Source organism: Mustela lutreola, chromosome 1 (assembly GCF_030435805.1).
Source record: "Mustela lutreola isolate mMusLut2 chromosome 1, mMusLut2.pri, whole genome shotgun sequence".
Lineage (NCBI taxonomy): Eukaryota > Metazoa > Chordata > Mammalia > Carnivora > Mustelidae > Mustela > Mustela lutreola.
Window position 1 is genome coordinate 36188246 of NC_081290.1, and position 20899 is coordinate 36209144.

At 47.5% G+C, this 20899-nt stretch overlaps 1 protein-coding gene and 1 pseudogene across 2 annotated transcripts in view; one reads left to right on the top strand and one right to left on the bottom strand.

The window, feature by feature from the left end:
• The window catches only part of KLF3 (KLF transcription factor 3), a 34878-nt gene extending 22429 nt beyond the window's left edge, over positions 1–12449 (bottom strand). The window contains exon 1 of one of the 2 annotated variants that reach the window (XM_059163636.1): positions 12310–12449. The gene's annotated coding sequence lies outside the window, so the exon portion shown is untranslated. The remainder of the gene's footprint in view (positions 1–12309) is intronic. The other variant, XM_059163647.1, reaches the window with a different exon arrangement.
• On the top strand, positions 9077–19504 carry LOC131838778 (serine/arginine repetitive matrix protein 3-like; annotated as a pseudogene).
• Positions 19505–20899: the final 1395 nt, after the last annotated feature.

The window sequence follows — 20899 nt, forward strand, 5'->3', positions numbered from 1 at the left end:
ACAGTCAATGACTCTGCAGAAGTCACGTATTACTACCAACAGAACCAAAGTTACTCACTGTTCTTTTGCATGGTGAACAGTAGTATTCTGTTCCCAACTTGGTCTGCTTCTAAAACGACTGCTCATACTTTCAGTGGTCGTCACTGGATACGGAACAAGAGTAGGTGAAGGGCATGGAAAGAAAACCATCCACTCTCAGCTGTTATTAAGACAGTCCTTTCTGGGAGGGGCTGGGAAGGGGGACAGCCTTACACACATCTGTGTGCCAATTCTTTTTTTTTTTTTTTTAAGATTTTATTTATTTATTTGACAGACAGAGATCACAAGTAGGCAGAGAGGCAGGCAGAGAGAGAGAGAGAGGAGGAAGCAGGCTCCCTGCTGAGCAGAGAGCCCGATGTGGGACTCGATCCCAGGACCCTGAGATCATGACCTGAGCCGATGGCAGCGGCTTAACCCACTGAGCCACCCAGGCGCCTCTGTGTGCCAATTTTTAAATACATTAATTCCGTAATTAAAATGTTCAATAAGAAAAGGTAAGCTAGATAGAAACCAAATTTAGGAAGAGAATCGAACACAGTAACACAAACGAGGCATCTGTTATTTGCAGGAAAAAAAAAAACAAAACCCTAAACTCTGTAACTACTGTGCCCATCTCTGAAGAGAACACTTTGCTACTGGTATTGACCTTGTCTTTGGGTTTTGGTCTAGAATCAAAGAGGGACTGCCATGTCTCCAAGATGCCTTCCACACAACTGAGAATTAACTTATGTACTGAAAGAATTAGAACTTAATGACTTTTGTTACATACGGGCCACTGCCATCCTTCGAAAAGAATGCTCAATAAAACACGAACGCTGACGGAACTCTAGCACACGACACTGAGTGCAGTCTTAAGTGGAGCCAGCAGGTGGCGCACTATAACAGGTATTAGAGACTAAGGACGCAGGCAGTGAATTTGAGTTTGCCAACCTCCGAGTCTTTAAACCTAGTGGATTTTAAGCAAGCCTAGGAATTCTGTTAACTGTTTTATGTGAGTATCACAGAGATGAGGAGTCCCCAAATGTTTGCAAACAACTATCTTCCAATCATTAATACATTTACATCTTAGCTGTACTGAACTTGCCAGAATAATTTTCCATAACTGGAACAAATACCTTCTCTGTGTTCTTTTACTGGGAAGGGTGATACGACTGAATTTTTCCTCCAAAAGGAAGACACACTTCCCTTCACGCTCTCAACTTACACTTCTGACTTTTCAGAAGTCAAAATATGGGTCAGATTTTTTTTTTTTTTTTTTTTTTTTTTGCCACAGTGCAAAAACCGTGGGATTTAGGTATTTAAAGGCTTTGGTGAACCATTTACATTAACTTTCAAAAGCAATACAGTTCCATGTCCCAATCACATTGTCCACAGTAAGGCCTACTCAACAGTCTCTTTATGAGGGTACAAACCTCCTTTGAAAAGTAGCTTGTCTTGAAGCAACAGCAAGTTTTATTATAGAAACAATCTTAATGACTGTCCCTTCCTTAGAAGCAACACATACACACACACACACACACACACACACACAAACATACACACAGAATGTGTCTGCAGCGAAGTTTGTGATAAAAGCAGGATTTGCTTCTGCCATTCTCCCTTCTTGGGCACTTTCCATCTCTCTCCTCAGATCCTCAAGGGGTCCCTGCATTATCCTTCCCCAACCCAGCCCGATTCCTCATCCTCAGACTCCAAAGGACCTGCCACCCTCAGAGCAAGCTCGGGCTCCCCGCTGACCTCAGCAAGGTGCGAGGAGAGAAACAGTATGATGACCAAAGAAAGACATGGTCCGGTCCGCAAGCAACCTCAATTTTCCCAAGGGTTTAGATGCTAACAGAGGAAGTGCACTGCCTCCCCCCACTCTTTACTCCCCAAAGGAACTGCAGGAGAAAAACAGAAAAGTTTAAAAATATATATATAGATATATAAAATAATCGTGTGTGTGTGTGTGTGTGTTCTTGGGTCCAGAGAAGGACCAGGGGTAGGGCAAGCAGGCCATATCCCTGCAACCGCAACCTAACTGCGTTTCAAAAGAAACACTTCTCCACTTCTGTACCCAAACTATTTACGGGGCCCGAGGAGTCAAGTATTTCATGGCAGCTGACCTGGCCATAAATGCAGGAAGCCAGGCAACAGATGTGGGGGTGGGGGTGGGGGAAGCATGTTTAGGTTGGGGGCTCCTGTCAGAACAGCCAGATGCCGGCCTCTACCTGGAAGCGAGCCCCAGTTTTCCCATCACGAAAGGATTTTTCACCTTACCTTCGTCTCCTAGCGTTGGTTTGAGAGGAAAAAAATGCCACACAGTAGTTCTAAATCTTTGCCCCCTCATAAATCAGATTAGCCATTTTGCACAAAAATGTTTTGTAAATGGGCATGAAGTTAATTATTTAGTTTTAGGTTAAATATAAGGATCCGGGGAGCAAACAGCCCGCCCTCTCTCCTCTCTGCTAACAAGCCACCCAATTTTACTTTCTGCCTCCACCCATCTGCTCCACCCTGTGGAGAGCTGCCAAGGCGAGTCCAACTTGTCCAAACAGGACATGGCTTCAGATAAGACTCTGTCCACACCCTGTACTTCGGAAAAGACCAAGTGAAGCAATTGATTTTGCATGTAAATAGGGACAGGTGCAAAGGTAACCACCAGGTAAAATCCCAACACAGTTGCAGACCCGAGAGGCCCAGGGCTCAGCAGGGGTTGGGGGCGGGGAAACCCAAACCCATACCCTTCAGGTAAACTCTCAAGTTCAATGCCAGCCAGCTAGTGGCATTCCACACTTCTCTTTAAAAAAAAAAAAAAAAAAGTTCACAAATACAAGTCATTTCGCCTCCTAAGGTTACACACTTGTTTTCCTTCTTTAGGCTCTCTGACGTTCTGGTGTTTTAGTTTTAAGGACTACCAACCCAAGATCAACTGGAAAAAAAAAAAAAAATCACCACGCCCATACTGTGCAATAATCCTGCTGTGTACATATCCTACAAGGCCGGCCACAGCCCTCAGGATTCTCTTCGGTGGAGCGTTATATAATCAAATCCAGAAGGGCTGCGTGAGGCCACAGGGCCTAGTCCGCCTCGGGGCTGGTGCCCTATCACTGGGGACCCGCCCGGCTGGACCCCAAGGGGCCTCCGCCCATGGGCCCCACCCTGGAGGGAGTGGGAGGCAGGGAGGGACCGTGGAACTGGCTCCGGTCAGCAGCCAGTTCCTGGAAATTCCGGCCCAAGCAGGGATGGCTGGAACCTTAAAAATAACCAGAAAGAATAGTTAGGGTGGTGGTGGTCACTCCCGCGGCTCCTGAGGGTTCTCCGCGAGAAGTTTAGACCTCACAGCGCCACCTGGACCTCCGGATGTGAAACCATCAGCTAGCACCGCCCCCTCCCTTCAAAAGCACACAAAAGGGAAAGAGGAAAGCATTTCCAGCCCCGGCGAGGAGAGAGAATCCTCCTCCTCCTTCCTCCCACCTACCTCGTGAAGCCTGCCCCCCTCAGTCCCCACTTGCCTTACTTTCGGGTCCTGCACCGTGGAAACCTCGAGGTCATCATCACACAAGTCTTCCTCCCCAACTTTTCTTTCCATTCCTGCTACTGCCACTGGGGGCCAGGCCCTCAGGGCCCCCCCTCCCCCGACTGTGTGACTGGGTTCTGCCCTCAGCCCCCTTGGTCCCTCCAATTCATCCTGAACTCCTGGCCACCGACAAGGCTCCAAGCAAGCCCTCTTCTCCTCGGTCTTGCTCAAGCTTGCCTTCCTCCACAGGGATCCCCAGGGCTTGCAGAACGTGTTCAACTGCCCATGCTCCGCACCCCGTTTCCAACCGGGTGATACCCCCCCTCACCCCTGGCTCACAGGGCCCTTTGCGCTGCTGGCTGCCCCGTTCCCCCCACCCCCATGCCTTTGTTCAATTTTGGCCCTGATGCTGGGCAACCGGCGTGGAATGCCCCATCCCCTTCCGGCTTATCTAAATCCTCCTAATTCTTCAAAGACCAGCTCAAGGCCCTCTCTACCCTGTGCAGCCCGCTGATTGTGCCTGGGCTGATCACAGGCCACCCTTCTTACCTAGCCGGGTGAGGCCCTGGAGAGGGTTTGTCTCAAGACCACCACCTGGACTGGGAGCACCAGTAGGACGCACGCACCTTCTGTTTCCTTGGCGGAGCAGAGCGGGCCCCCTCCCAGCTCCCCCAAGGACAGCCTTGCTTACTAGATGATGTTTTCTGGCAGGCAGGAGGGGCTCCAAGAGCTTGCAGCCCATCCTAGGACCGCCGGTGTCCCTCCTTTTCCTTCTGCCTCTGAAAACACTTGAAATCTTCCCTAAACAAGTAATTTGGGTGAGGAGGCCTAACCTGAAACTTGTTAAACTAAACTTCCTTAAAAAAAAGTTACTGCTCCTGGGCGCCTGGGTGGCTCAGTTGGTTAAGCAACGGCCTTTGGCTCAGGTCATGGTCCCAGAGCCCTGGGGTCCATCCGACTCCCAGCTCCATGGGGAGTGTGCTTCTCCCTCTGACCTCCCCTCTCATGCTCTCTCTCACAAAATAAACAACTAAAATATACTAAAAAAAAGAAAAAGTTACTGCTCCTAACCTTAACCTTGCCTCTTAAGGGTCCTCCAGAGACCTTGTTAGTATCATCCTCCAAGAATTTTGTATTAACTACCCAGAGATCTTCTGAACAAATCTAGTGTCCTGTTTTACAACCTAGAAGGAGGAGTGAGGGGCAGAATAAAAGAGCGAAAGGGGAGGAAGTTTTGCATGAGACAAGAGTGTGCGATGGTAGGTATTCTTGTTTTTTTTTTTTTTTTTTTAAAGATTTTACTTATTTATTTGACAGAGAGAGATCACAAGTAGGCAGAGAGGCAGGCAGAGAGAGAGAAAGAGAGAGAGAGAGAGGAGGAAGCAGACTCCCCACAGAGCAGAGAGCCCGATGCGGGACTTGATCCCAGGACCCTGAGATCATGACCTGAGCTGAACGAAGGCAGCGGCTTAACCCACTGAGCCACCAAGGACACTTCTACTGACCAAGGAAAGGGGCTAAGTGATGTCACAGGTTTTCTGCGGACTGTCACCACCTTCAGGACCCAGGTGCTGTTCTTCACATGGACCCGAATGCCTATCAGGTGGGTGGACACTACTTTCCTATTACTTAGGAGAACTGCGGAACACAGAGGTAAGCGATCTGCCCAAGATCACACAGCTAGCTGCTCAGCGGGACAGCCGCGTTTCTGAACCTGAAGTAGTAGGACTGCGAAACTGGCGGACCTGGCGCTCTCCTCTCCTCCCTTCCCAGCCAGAGGACAACATTACCCCACAAGCGGCAATCGTGGGTGGACGCTTCTGCAAACACATCTGTCCATAGGGGACGCGGAAGGCAGGGACACAGTATTTACAGTGGCGGCAATTTCACCTCCTCCCAACTGGCCCCCACTGCCTACCCTGTCTCTGGGTGTGCAGGCTTGGACGCGAGATCAAAAGACACATTCTGAAGGCCCCAAATTAGGCTATTATTCTTCCCAGCCAATGCACCTGTGACTGGTCCATAAAACTGCTCAGAAAAAACCTGGCAGCACTAACCAAGTAAATACGGAAATCCTCCTAATAACTGTACGAAGGTGGAAGGGTCAGGTCCTCATCTCCATTTTAGAAATGAGGAAATGGAGGAACAGAGGTGAACTGACTTGCCCGAATTCACAGGGCTGGTTGGAGCTGCAGCCAAGAACAGAAATGAGTCTCCCTGTGGACCCGGGGCTCGCTCTCTGCTCGGTGCTGTGGCCAAGTCCTCTCAAACTGGGATCAGTCCCTGGGTACAGAGGGGATAGGTGGGTACCGTGCCTGCCGTGTTAGGTCCGTGTTAGGCAGTGCCCTGGGGAGGTTCCAGAGGTTCATTAAGATTTCCAAATGCCTTTTCAGGTTGGATCACCTGGGACCTACTCCATCCTGTGCCCTAACCAATAATAATGACAGCACGTAATGTGAGATTACCTCTAATGAGTAGGTGCTCAATAAATACTTGGGAGATGAATAAATGAATGGACGTCAAACTACCCTTCTTACACGTGAGGATAAAAAGCAGGACAAGGGCCTCCCAATGATTGTGCAGCAGGTGTCACACAAGGAAACCCTGCCCAGAGGCCGGTGAAGCTAGCCTGAAAACCATCTTCTAAAACCTAAAACGCAAAGGAAGTGTGAATGCTTTGGGAGGCTCGGGAGAGAAAAACTCCCTTGTTCGGAGAACAGAGCGGAACAGGAACTTGAACTTGCTAAGGAAAGTAGTTTTGGGGCACAAAGCTTTGGAAGGTATCAGGGTATAAGGTATAAAAGCGCAAGAAGAGATAAAGGAGTGGATTTCAGTGATTGAACTCGAGCACGGTAGTTAGCACATGGAAGGTGTACAGGCCAGAGGAGAAAAAACCCCCAGTTCATTCACAGGTCGCTCTCCAGGGTAGAATGCGCTGACCTCAATGTCCACTTGGTCTCTAATGTCTAAGCTTTGGCGAAACTCCACTGATCCGGACTGAGACTAGCCCCAGGCCATCCCTGGAGATCGCCAGGCCTGCCAGACACCGGCAACCACCTCAAGCAGGTCCCAGGCTAAGCTGGGTTCTCTTCAATATCCTCTGGTCAGGGGACTGCCTCGGGAAGCACCCCCTTCCTATACTAGACCCAGCTTTGTTCAGAATGCATGCGAATAAGGGCCGCTTAACTTGCTCCGTTTGGTCTCCAGCTCCCCTTAATAACTGGATGGAGGCAATGATAATGTATTCAGCCGGCCAACACAATGGAATGAGTTTCAAAAAGCTCCAGGAACCTGTTCTGCTAGAAAATGAACTTGACTACTAAAAACCCTGACTAGGCATACAAAATATACTAATTTTAATTTTTTTTTAATGTTTCATTGAACTATGGTGACATTCTAGAAAAAGTACAGATCCAATTAAAAGGGTATTTTTGCTTTGGGAGGAAACAGTCCTAGTTCTGGTGCAGAACTGAGTCTACAGCACTGGGTCTCTTTCTCATTACTACCAAATTTCAAGGAAGGAGAGCTAAGGGGGGGAAACAGGGCTGCCTCCTTTAGACAATGCTCTCCCTTATCAGGGCAGACTGCTGTCTGGTTTCCTGTCTCAAACTCTGGCTTACTGCTTCGGATGAGAACCAGGGTCCAAAAAAGGGACAGATGAGGCTTGAAAATGAGAATACCAAAACCCACCACAATCCTCTTGTCACTCTCTCCGAGATGAATTCAGACTAGAACATTACACATTAGCAAACCAGAGTATCAACTGCTTTATGAATCTAGGTTTTTGTGGGGTTTTTTTTGAAGTTAGAACCAATGACTATGAAGCATTCCAGAAAGAAACCCAATTTCCAGAATAATGTAATTCCTAGTCTTTCAAGGATAAGATTGCTTATATTTAGTTTTTTTTTTTTTCTTAAACACAACTGGTATGAAAAAAAGAGAGTAAGAAATACCACCTAAGAAAGCTGTTCACTGTAGCAGAAAGGTTGACTTGGAAATATTAAGACAAGTATGTCAAGGGGGAGGGGAGAAATAAAATGGGATTAAGTTAGGAATGATAATTTACATGGTCAAGAGATGAAACGGTTATTCCCATTTTTTTTTCCTTTTATAACTTTAGTAATTATCAGACTGGTGTAATTTTCCCAAATTGTTCAGCTTAGCTTTTAAAGGTTTGACGTTGGGGCGCCTGGGTGGCTCAGTGGTTTGGGCTGCTGCCTTCGGCTCGGGTCATGATCTCAGGGTCCTGGGATCGAGCCCCGCATCGGGCTCTCTGCTCCGCAGGAAGCCTGCTTCCCTCTCTCTCTCTCTCTCTCTCTGCCTACTTGTGATCTCTGTCAAACAAATAAATAAAATCTTTAAAAAAAAAAAAATAAAGGTTTGATGTTTTTCTTTTTTCCTGATAAAATATATAAGACCCTAAAGACATCTATTAGCCAACTACCTCCCTCTCCCCCCAAATGGGGAGGAAAGGTAACTTGAAGTAAGCTAAACAAAGATTCTGTCTACAAAAGCTAGGAGGATCATTAACAGCTTTGGAACTAAAACTGAAAAAGTTGCTTCGAATTTGGGTTACTTACAAATTTTAGCTTAAAGGTCCCCTGCGCTGTAAGTCAGCTTAGTATTTCAAGTTTGCTTCTCCCAAAGGAGAAAGAACAAATCTTACTGCAACTTCCAAGAGGCCCATCTTTTTTCAAAGAAGGTTATCAGTAACCTTCTATTTGATTCTAGTAGTTTTCTTAGTATTATACTATGTACTTCCCTTTACCCATAAAGAATGTGGTGGAATGTGAAGTTAAAAACCAAAGTACTATTATCATCAATTTTGGGAGGAGAGGGTCTGATTCGCTGCCGTGGCAACTCTGAATTAATTCCATTAGAGAACACTGTACATAATTCCTTTGGATTTTAACAAAAATCCAAAAATAAATTTAAAAAGAACCTTGCCAGAAGTTTCTTGTCCAACTTATTTCTTTAAAAACTTAGTTTCTGAAGAACCAAGAGAAAAAGTTAATAGGTTTTAAACAGTTAACCTAGAAATGTTAGCCCACAACTGACAAAATATACCCTCCCCCCCAAAAAATGGGGATTATGAAAAAGTTGGTGTTGTAAGACAATAAAAACAAGAGAAGTCTCCTTCTGTTTTCAGAATATAAGATTAAAATTTTCCAGACTGTCATTAAAATGAATTTCTTATTTCCAGTTCTCTTTTTCTTGGGGCTTTTTCTTCTTAGAACAGGTCAGAAATCAGATGCAGAATCCATCGTGGTCCTTAGGAAAATGATCCTAGTACTCCCATCTTTGTCTTTAAAAGTGATGACCCTGGGCTGATTCCCTCAAATGTAGCTTATGTTTCTAGCTTCAATACTTTTCCTAAATAAATATCTCTTCCTTAAAAACCTAGGCGAGATTTTCCAGTCAGCCCAGGGTGCCAGGAACACTTCAACTCTCCCTCCATCCAGTGGGCCCTCCAGTCTGGAGCTCCACTGGGACTGGGGAACAAGGGTGGGGCCAAGGGTGGGCCACAGCCTGGAGATAATGCTAGGTCTTGGTGACTGTAAGGTGGCAATCCTCCCCTCCAAAATTGACAGCTTCAGGGCCAAATGCCTATCTCCAAGCAAACACCCTGCCCACCTCGACACAAGAATGGAAAACCAACCAATGCAACCTCCGTTTAGCCTTCGGGCCAACCTGCACGCGCATTTCTCAGAGTCACACTTTGGCGATGATGAATTTCAGAAGGTGCAAGTATTTATTCACTCACAGAAACACACTGGAGCAAAGGGTATATGTAAAAAGGTTAACTGACTCCTCGTTATGACATAACACAGGCCTCTTAGGCAATCGCAAGTGTGTAGAGACAGGATAACTCCCTGGGTGGAGATCGGGAGTTTAGGGGCAGGGACCACGGCCTGGTCGCGGCTACTGATCAACCAGAAAACAGCCTGAAACAGGAAAGAGCACACATATGCCACTTGGAATGTATGACGCAAACCCCAGCCTTGAAACAAAGAACAGGAAACAGCTCTGCTGGCTGTGCTGGAGAGCGAGCAGAGAAACATTGAGCCAGCCCTCCCTGACCCTATATTCATGAGCAGCTGGAGTTTTTTAAGACAACAACAGGGGGGTGGAGGTGTTTGTTCCATGGGTGTGAATAATAACACCAGCTTTATACAGGGGACCTGCCCTATTTACAAATAGGAGCTTCCACATACAGTAAACACCGTAAGTGAACATGTAATTTTATCACATGCAGGCAGCAGAGACCCTTCCTAATTAACACCAGCCTCCTTTCCCATTTCTTTTGTCTCTTTCTCCCCCATCCCAATGGCTGGTCTCTAGCCTTCATCAGATCGGGGGTGAGGGTAATGATCACTGCTCAGCCTCAGCATCCCGAGAAGGCAGAGAGAGCACTGGTAAGAATTCAGAGGACACTGGGTTAGTCCATATAACCGACAACTGGACCAGTTCCGTGTGTCCCTTCACTATACAGAACTACATTCCTAGACACCAGAGTGTGGGCCACCTAGAGCCACCCCCCCAAATTTCACCATCTTTTTCAACTGCATAGTTAGAAACCTATCCGCACCCAGCTGCACATCTGTTCTCCCTGTCCATACATCTAAAGAAATTCACCTTTGGAGAATGTCACTCTGTTCCTGACATTTCATTTAACCCAAGAGTGTCATACAATCTGGAGACCAGAATGTCAATTTTTTACAAGATATCTGAAAACGTCTATTTTCCCTTAAGTATATTTAAGGTAGTAAAAACCATTCTTAGAGTCGCCCCCCCCCCCATTATGTCTCTTTTTTTGGTTAGTTGGTCAGGACTGCTCAACTCAGGTTTCCACGATCAGAGATTGAACAAAATGTGTGTAGACAAAACTACAGGTGAAAAAAAAAAAAGGCATTACTGTGCCCATAGCAACCAGAAGATTGGGTTTTAATTTAGAAACTTTGCAGTGAAAAAACAATAGCATGTTTTATATCTGACAAGATTTTGTGGTCTTAGCAGCTACTTTTCTTTGTTGTTCTAACATTTTTATACCTGCATTCCCATTCATGAAAGCCCAGTGTTCCTTGAAGTGTATCTTTATTGAACTTAAATAGTACACTGAGCTCTTTTTCTTCTAAGACTTCGGATGCAAACCCCACTGACTGGAGGACAGGACACAGTTTCCCTAGAGAGTTGAAATTCATCAAACATCTCATTTCAGGTCTCTGTTAATGAGCTACGGTCAACATATTCCATGCTTGGAGCCAGAAGAAACTCATCTGTCCGTTCTTTCTTTAAAAAACACGAACCCTCCACGTTTTGGAGATGTTAATATTATCAGACTGGTTTTCCCCTAAAAGCAAGTGTTTCCTCCAGTGGCAGATCATCATCCAGATGGATTTCTTATAAAAATGCTGCTCAAATTCGTACAGAAAGCACTATTTAAAAAAAAAAGTGCAAAATTGCTCAGTGGAAAAACCTATAATGAACAACTGTCCATTCTACTCCATTTTGCTAATAATTATACACTAAATGTAAATGAAGTCAGAACACCACTACATACTTCTCAAATACCAGACTCTTGTGAGACTATAACTGATATATTTAAAGTATCCTGGGTGATATTAGTGGAAAAATGCATTTTGAGCTGGTAAAAAATTCAGTGCAAAATGTTTATTTTAGTGCAATACAGGGTGAGCAATTTCCAGGTTCCGTTTCACCTGACTTATTAAAAATAAGTCCAGCTCACACAGATTCTCCATCTATTATTACTGTCTATAGCTGTGAAATGTAACACAGAAGATCCTCCCTGATATCTGCCAAAGTGGATATGACAATTCCAAGTATTATCTGCCATCTCCAAGAAAGCCAATCTGGAATGCTAGGTAAGTCCCAAGGGTCCAGGTCCAGGGGTCAGTCTCTTAAGTCTCCACACGGCTCGAGTCCCTAACGCTGCAGGCACTTGCCTAAGGCGCTCTCCGCCTCCAGCCTCGTTGCAATCCTTGCTCCAGGCACTGCGGCAGGTTCTCGGTGTGCCCCCGAGGAGGACTCTCCAAACCCGGCCAGCTCTTTTCTCCCGCCCCTGAGGATCCAGACGCCCTGGCAGCTCCTGGGCTCCAAGAGCGAGAATGGGATGCTGCCTTCAGTCCCAACGGCCCTAAGTTTCTTCCCAGAGGGCCCGGGAGGCTGCTCCAAGTTTGCTCCGGCGGGCGAGCGGTCGCGCGCCCCGTCCGAAGAGGGGGGCGGCGGGGGGCGGAGAGGGGAGGGCGCGGGAGCGGGGGGTGGGGGACCCGGAGGGGGAGGAGCAGGAGTGCGCGGCCTCCTCGCTACCTTTCTCCAAACAACGTTGCCACACGCGGAGAGCACTGAGATTTCTGGGGCTTTGGAGGGAATTGCGAGCGGGCGGGAGGGCGGGCGGCAGCCGGGGGACCACACAGGTGAGCCCCCGCCCGCGGCCTCGCCCGGGCCGCCGCGGGCGCCGCGGGTTTCGGTCCCCCGCACCGCGGGATCCGCACGGTGGCTCCCCCGAATCCCACACTTTCAACCGCCGAACCCGGGGTTCCCCCTCCCCCTTGCCTCCCCTTCCGCCCCCACCCCCGGCTTCGAGGAGCTGTTGCACTTTCCCAAGCCCACAGGCGCCCCCACCGCCGCGCTGCACCCCCGGCCCATTAACTGCGCGACCCCCCTCCGGGGGAAAAAGAAATGAGACCGGACGAGTCAAAAAGGGCGACAGCAGGAGTCGGGGCGAGGGAAGGTGAGGGAAAGGGACTTACTTTTCGAGGCGCGGTGCTGAGCGCTGCAGACGAGAAATAAAGGCCCGGCTCCGAACCGCCTTGAACCCCGCGAATGCAGTAATGTCAGCGCGCCAGCCGGGGCGGCGGTGGCGGTGGCGGCGCAGGGCACGGGGACAGGAACGGGGACGGGCGCGCGTGCGGCGGGCGCTCGCGCTGCGCTCCGGCTCGGGCCCCGGCTCCGCGCGGCTCCGCTCCTGGCTCCCCTCTGGCTCCTGGCACCAACTCCGGGCAGTCACATGACGCCGGCGCAGCTCGCTCTGCGAGCCTCCCGGGGCTGGCGGGGTAAGTAGAGGCTGGGACCCGGGGTGGGAGGGTCAGGGAGGGGAGAGGGAGCCGCCGCGGCCGCCCGGGCTGGGCGGGTCCCCACCCACTTGGGTGGAGGCAGCCGCCGGAGGGGTCGGCCGAGTCACTCGCGCAAACACGCACCCCGCCCTGCGCCCTTCCCCCGCCACCCCCGCCTCCCGCGCCGCCTCCGCCCCGCCCCGCCCAGTCACCCGGGGACGGCCTGACAGACACTCATTATTCCCCGGAGCCGGGCGCCGCCCCGCCGGCCCAACCTGTCCGGCGAGGCGCGGGGCGGCCGAGGGGCTGGGCGTGCGCGGCGCGGCCCCCGCCCCGGAGCCTCCGCCCTTCGCCCTCCGCCCCCCACCCTCCGCCCGGCCCGGCCCGGCCCCGCGCACCCGCCCCAGCTCCGGAGTCCCCGCCCGCGCCCCCTCCCTGCGCCCCCCGTCCCCCCAGTCCCCCGCCCGCTCGGGACCCGCCGCCGCGCCGCCGCCCCAGCCCGGGGGGAAGGAAGGGCGGCGCTGCCCGCTCCGGGCGTCACAGGGCTGCAGCCCGCTGCGCCGCTTCCAAAACACACAGCCGGGCGCGCGGGCCGGCCGAGGCGGGGGACCCGGGCGGCGGGGCCATCAATCAGCCGGCTCCGGCGGGAAGGGCGGCCCCGGGCGCGGCGGGAAGGGCTGGGCCCCGCAGCCAGCGCGGCCCCTCCTGGGCCGAGTGCGTGCAACTCTCTTAAAGAAAAAGCAGGAAAAGGCAGCGGCGGTGAAAGAGCGGGAGGACCGGGGCGGATTCGGGGCAGAAGAGCGGCGGGAAAGGGGAGGGCAGTGGGGAGGACTTAAACCCTAAAACGCTCCCGAGTTTCCAAGGTCATTCGAAGCAGTGTTAAGAGCGATCTTTCTTTGTGCCCGGAACGCTGGGTCCCCTCGTCGCCCTCCCCGCGCAGGGGCGGCCCGGGTCGGGCGTGGGGGGCGCGTCCCCGCCGTCCCCTCCCCCGCTCCGGGCTTCTTTGAAGGTCCTGGGACCCCCGGAGGCAAACTTCCCACGGGCCGGGCCTGCCACTGGAGCGAAAAGGCAACCGGTAGCAGCAGCATTTGCTCAGCCGGGCCTGCCTGAAAAGTTGGCAAACTTCGGTCGGGCTCCTCCTGCCCGGAGGGAGGACTTCGGGCCAGCAGAGGGCTCCGCCCGGCGACCTCTCATTTTTTTTTTTTTTTTTTTTTTTTTTTTTTTGTCGCTTCTCCGGGACCGAGCGCGAGCGTGCTCGGTGCGGGGCGGCGGAAACGCGCTTGCGGTCCTACCCAGGCCCCTGGGAGAACTTGGTATAGCATAGCCCCCGAGTTTAATGCTTTTTTGAATTTCTTTTAAACAGTATTAATGTAATAAAGAATGTAATAAAAAGAACAAAGGACAAATTGGTTCAATTGTTTTAGTCCTGCGTAATGTTTAAAAACGCCCTGCTTGAGTGTATGGCTTCTTATTGCTTCAAGATGTTTTAAAGGCCCTTTAAGTTCACCATTCTCACTTTGAAGCTTCATCCAGGCATGGTACTACTTAAAACCTGGAGATACAGTATATACCGAGCCCCATCATGTAGCTACGCAGTATTATAAAATTAGTACCAGGTAACCTCAAGTAGTGAAATTGCATGTTATAAAAAAAAAAAAAATGCACATAACATAAAAGACCACGTGGAGAACAGCCAGCTCTGACACTGGTTCCTGTGCCATCTCTCTGTTCCATAAGATTAAGCTTTAAATGTAAAAGGGATGAGGAGTTTCTGTTTACAAGAAAAGGACAGATGCAGGAAAATAAGTTGGATTTGTGTCAATTACTAATTGCAATTCATTGATCAGTAACTTCAAATGTCTCATTGGATGGTTTAGATGTGTATTAGCTGAAAGACCGTATTAGTGATGACTGATGAAATCATATTGCATTTCCAGGTCTGGCTCTGTAATGGGGGCTCCAAAACCATAGGCTTTGCTCAGAGGACACTATAGGTGAAAACCTAAAGCACATAAACCCGTGTTCTTTACATTGTTCATGTGGGTGTGGACCCAAAGGAGAAACTTGAAATAGGTCTGAGAAAAGTGTGATCCAAGATAAGCAGGGAGTGTCTTTGATATGGAAGGTGGGGGAAGGAGGAGAAAAGTTGTAAAAAAGTTTAATTAATGAACACACTGTGTTCAGTGCCCTGTGGGAACAGCTGAAACACAGCTTGTACCAAAATGAAGGATCCAGGGGAGGAGACCACCATCCATCCAGGTATCTACCACACCAGAAATGCCTGGAGTCGTCTTTGACTCCTCCCTTCCCCTAGCTAGTCAGAGCACTGTCATTCACTGAATCTTGGACCTCTTTAATCCCTACCCGATCTTTGACCACTCTTCTGGTCCAGCCCACTGCCACAGTGTCTTGTTGGTCATCTTGTTTGTAGTGTGTGTGTGTGGGGGGGGGGGGGGGGGCTCAAGTGTGGGAAAGGGATTGGAGCAAGGGAACAATGAGAATACTTTTTCTAAAATGCAAACCTGAACGTGTCAATGTCTTCATTACATTCCCATGGGATAAAGTCCAAGAGTTTACTACCTGTGCTGACCTGGCCTCCATCTATCTTTATAGACCCATCTCCTTCTATTACCCCCCACCCTACTCTGCCCTCCAGCAATGCTCAACTTTTCCCCCTCCAACTCACTCTCCCCACCTCTGGCCTTTTGCACATGCTGATTTTTCTAGGTGGACTAGCCTCCTTGCTTTCTCCCCCAACTCCTGACTTCCACTCTCATTTCTATACATTGTTTCCATCCTTTAATTATTGACTTACATGACATTTTCAACAAAATGGTTCTTGTCTTACCACCATCCCTCTGATAGCACTCACGCTCCACCTCTTGTAACTCTTTCTTATAACTGGTTATTTAACTCTCTTTCCATGACTCTGAAATAAGAAACTCTGTGAGGGCATGGACATTTTCTTTTTAGCAAAATTGTATCCTTGTGGCCCAGGTGCTCAATGTATATTTGTAAAATGAACAAGTGTCAGCTATGAATTGGGAAGAAGTCATTCAGAGACTAAACAAATAAGAGAAGAATTGTTGAGGGTTAAGGTGGCAGTGGCCATGAACTGTATATACCTTTGAGATAGTGAAAAGGAGGGAGTTCTCTCTCCCTGAATGTCTTCAAGAAGTAGAGTGAGATGGTCAAAGTGGCGCCTGGGTCTTCTCTTTATCCTTAACATTAGCACAGTGCCCGCACTTGCTCGGTTGTTCAAGACCATCCCCAGAAACGATATATCTCAATCTTGGTCCTTGTTCTAGCTGCTTACTCTTGTTCTTAGAGGACAGTAGATCTGTCTGGTTTAAGTTTGGGGCAGCACATACTGGGGGAAGGATGCCTGTCCTTGGCCCCAGCCTTTCTGCTCCCAACCAGTCATGGCAGTCCTGGTCTCTTTTGCCAGTGACTGGCCAAAGAGTAGTAGATAGATGACGTAGTTCTGGCCAGTAGGACAGGAAGGGAAGTGTGCTGGGGCTTGTTTTTCATCCTGAGTGAAGGAAACTCTTGCAAGGATAAACCCCTAGACCTGCTTTGGGAGTTATGTGAGAATGTGATTCTTGAAGCTGTGGCAGCCATCTTGTAAACATGAGAGGAAACCAAGGTTTCAGATTTCCATACGGAGAGCTCTTTATTCATCCTTAGTCGGCAGGGTCTGGTAAATAGAAGGCGTTCCAAAAGTAACTGTTGATTAATGGCTGACAACTAAAGAGTAACAGTGTGTTGAAACTGATTCAGAGCTGTAGGACCCAAACTACTGCACACCACCATTTTCTCTTCTGTGGCTCATATCATAGTTAGCTCCATTTCAGAAGATCTCTTTCTGCTACGCAATGACATATTCCTAAGATTCCTTCTTCTCCTACTCTCTTTCAGAGCTTTTCCATTCCTTCCCATAGGAAAGTTTCTCTTTTTCATTTGACAATGCATATTACAAAGGTAGAAAAGTGTCATGTGTTTAAGAAATTATGAACAACACAGATAATATCTACCTTAAAGGATAACAAAGCCATATAGTTTTTTCTTTTTTTTTTTTTCTCTGCTAGCTTTATTGAGATATTATTGGCCTATAGCATAGGTAAGTTTAAGGTGTATGACATGGTGGTTAAAGACACCTATATATTGCAAATGATTGCCACAATAAGGTTAGTTAACATTTCAATCCCCTCATGTATGGGTGTGTGGTGATGACATACATAAACTTACCCTCTTAACAACTCTCAAGGACATAACACAATATTGTTAATTATATTTACCATGCTGCACATTAGATCCCTAGACCTTTTCATTTGCTAGCTGGAAATTTGTGCCCTTTGACTGACATCTCCCCATCTCCCCCCGAGCCCCTGGAAACCACCATTCTATCGCCTGTTTCGATGAGTTTTGGCTTTTTTCGATTCCACATAGAAGTGAGATCACTTCTTTGTCTTTCTCTGTCTGACTTATTTCACTTAGCATGATGCCTTCAAGGTCCATCTGTGCAAAAGGTAGGATTTCCTTCTTTTTTAATGTGTGTGTGGGGTATATATATAGTGTGTGTGTATATACATGTGTGTGTATATGTGTGTGTGTTTGTGTGTGTGTATGTGTATATAAATATATATATATATACACACGAGAGTGAGAGTGAGAATGAGAGACATTTTTTTGATCCATTCATCCATCAGTACTTGTTTCAATATATTGGCTATCATAAATTATGCTGCAATGAACATGGCAATGCAGCTGTCTCTTTGAGATAGTGATATCATTTCCTTCGGATATCTACCCAGAAGTGGGATTGCTGGATCCTGTGGTCCTACTGTGAACTTTTGGAGGAACTGCCATTCTGTTTTCCACAGTGGTTATACCAATTTACATTCCCCTCAACAATGCAGAAGGCCTCCCTTTTCTTTACACCTTCACCAATACTTGTCTCTCGTGTGTTTTGTAACAGCCATTCTAACAGGTGTGGGGTGATATAATATTGTGGTTTTGATTTGCATTTCTCTGATGATGAGTGATACTGAGCACTTTTCGCATACCTCTTGGCCATTTGGATGTCTTCTTTGGAAAAATATTTACTCAAGTCAAGTCCTTTGCCCATTTTTTTTTTAATCAGATGATTTGTTGGTTTTTGTTACTGAGTTGTAATACATTTTAGATATCAACCCCTCATTGGTAGATAGTTTGCAAATATCCTCTCCTATAGACTACCCTTCCATTTTGCTGATTGTTTCCTTTGCTGGGAAGAAGCTTTCTAGTTTGATGTAGTCCCATTCATTGATTTTTGCTTTCGTTGTTTGTGCTTTTGGTGTCATATCCAAAAAACGGTTGCCAAGACCAAGGTCAAGGAGGTTTTCTCCCATGTTTTCTTCTAGCCATTTAACAGTTTCTGGTGTTACATTTAAGTTTTGAATCCATTTTGAGTTAATTTTTGTAAGCAGTATTAAGCTATGGGGTCCAGTTTCATTCTTTTGCATGTGAATATCCAGTTTTTCTAATATCGTTGGTTTTTTTTTTTTAAGATTTTATTTACATTTGACAGAGAGAGAGATCACAAGTAGGCAGACAGGCAGGCAGAGAGAGAGGGCTAAGTAGGCTCCCTGCTGAGCAGAGAACCTGACTTGGGGCTCCATCCCAGGACCCTGAGACCATGATCTGAGATGAAGGCAGAGGTTTAACCCACTGAGCCACCCAGGCACCTCCTAATATTGTTTTTATTAAAGAGACTATCCTTTCCCCACTGAGTATTCTTGGCTCCTTTGTCAAATATTAGTTGACCGTATATCTATGGGTTTATTTCTGGGTTTTCCGTTCTGTCCTATTGCTCTATGTGTCTGTTTTTATGCCAGAACCATGATACTGTGATTGCCATAACTTTGTGATATAGTTTGAAATCAGGGATTCTGATGCCTTCAACTTTGTTCTTAGATTTGTAAAGCCATATGTTTTTGAAATAAAATTAGAAATGCTAGACTAAGGGTCATCTATCTCAAAAGCATTAGAAAGGGCCCGGAGATTCTCTTTGGTTTCTCCCAGATTCCACCAATATTATCCATCAACCCATCCATTCATTCAGTTTCGGTTTGCCAGGAAGTATTGAGGTAGAGTTAGGTGACCAAGAGTTATAATAAACATGAAACTGAATGTATGATCTCTCCCCTTCCCCCACCCGACCCCTCCAGGAGCTCTCAACATTTCTAGGACAGATGGAATTCAACATTTCTAGTACAATTGGAACTGTCGTGGATTGTGTCTGGCAAGGCAATGCAATTGAAGGACTGTGGTACAAAACAGTTGAAATGTAGGATCCTGGAATCGAAGTTGAAGAGCTAAAACAGAAGGGGACACTGGCCAAAGGATCAGCAACTGAACATTTCAAACACATCGAGGAGAGGGCATCTTGGGAATAATGCAGTGAGTGACCTGAAAGGTTAGGAGATGAGCAGTCTGAGTGTGGGGACATGTGGCCTTAACATTTAAAGATGGCATAGCACCAGAGATGACAAGGCTTAGGGTGTACCTCTGAATGTGGGAGACTAGAAGAGGTGGTAAGATCAAGGGAAAAAATGACTGGGGTACTGAGCAAGTTCATGGAGCCTAAAAATTACTCAGAACTGTGGCTGGACTTGGGGTCAAGAACAAAACCCAGGCCATCAGACCACATCTTGCTTTCATGAGAAAAAGACTTCAAGGACCTGGTGACCAACAGCAACCAGGAGAGAACAGTTAAGACACCGTCTCCTTTATCTATGATTAAATTTGCTTTCCCTGCATCATGATGACTTGAGTTAAAAATAATCATTCATATGGGGTTGTTTATTAGTTATTTTACTAATAAAATATGTCAATAGTTTTGTACTTTTTATTGCAAATGTACTATTTCTGCTTCATTGAGAGTTCGAATCCCCCTTTGGAGGGAAGAGAGGACTTATCAGGGATCTCAAATACAATTTATTATATCATTTCAAAGGGAATATATCACTATACTCTTTGAAAGGGAAATGAATGGTAATTTCCAAATCAATGACCTATGCATATAAAGATGTAGAATGTGACTTCTTTCGAATTGGGGGACTACCTAGATTTCTCCTGTGCTGGGAGCACAGTGCGTAATGAATGGGGGAACCCACAAAGTAAGAGAAAACACTTGCCATTTTTCAACTGATTTCAGAATGAGCCTGATTCTTTATGTTTGCCGCCCTCCCCTCTCATGGAAAAATTATCAACACTGAAGTCCTGGGTTTAAGTTAGTTGAGCTAAGTATGGGTGGAACCTTTCCCATAGGTCTGCGGGGCGGGTGCAGGAGTGACAAAGCTAGCACAGAGAGGGTGTGTGAATTATGTTCTAGGGAAGTGGCCTGGCCACCTTCCTTTTTCTGCTCATTCCAAGTGTGCTGTAAACCGATACCCCAAACTCTGAAGACTTAAGTGCTTACCTCCATGGCAAAGCACACATGTTTCACTGGTACTTGCCGGGGAAGAAGACTTCTGGCCTTTCGTTCCTTAGCCTCTCAGGCCAGCCAGCCAGTGAGACCCGACTTACAAATACTTTAGAAGCTTTGCTGATATGTTCTGGGAAACAGTCAACAGATGGTAGGATCATTTAAATGATAGAGAGTTCTTTATCACCTTCGTCATTCAAAAAGATTTGATACCTGAAGACAATATTAAAGTTGTAATAATGGTCCTATGAAAGTGATAGGAGTAGGGTGATTTTTTTTCTTTGCCTTTGAATACTTTTCTGGTTTTTTTTCTTTAATGAGCATATACTACTTTTGTGATAAAAGAAGAAGAAGAAGGGGAGGAGGAGGAGGAAGAGGAAGAAGGTATGCTTTTAAAAAGAGCCCAGAGGGATGCCTGGATGGCCCTGTTGGTTAGGTGACTGCCTTCGGCTGGGGTCATGATCCCGACGGTCATGATTCCAGGGTCCTGGGATCGAGCCCCGAATTGGGCTCCCTGCTCAGTGGGGAGCCTGCTTCTCCCTCTCCCTCTGCTGCTCTGCCTGCTTGTGCACCCTCGCTCTCTCTGTCAAATGAATACATCAAATCTTTAAAAAAATAAAAATTTAAAAAGTCGAGAAAGAAATGTGTATGTTGTGTATGATTAAATGTGGGCCCTCAAAGCACAATTTTGCGGGCGGGGTCCTTGAAAGCACCCTGGACGCAGAAGTGTGTTTGTGTGCTTGTGACTTTTGAAGCAGGTTGCAGTGAGAAGGGAAGGGCTCTCGCAGGGGAGAACTGTGGGAGAGGGTGAACATCTCC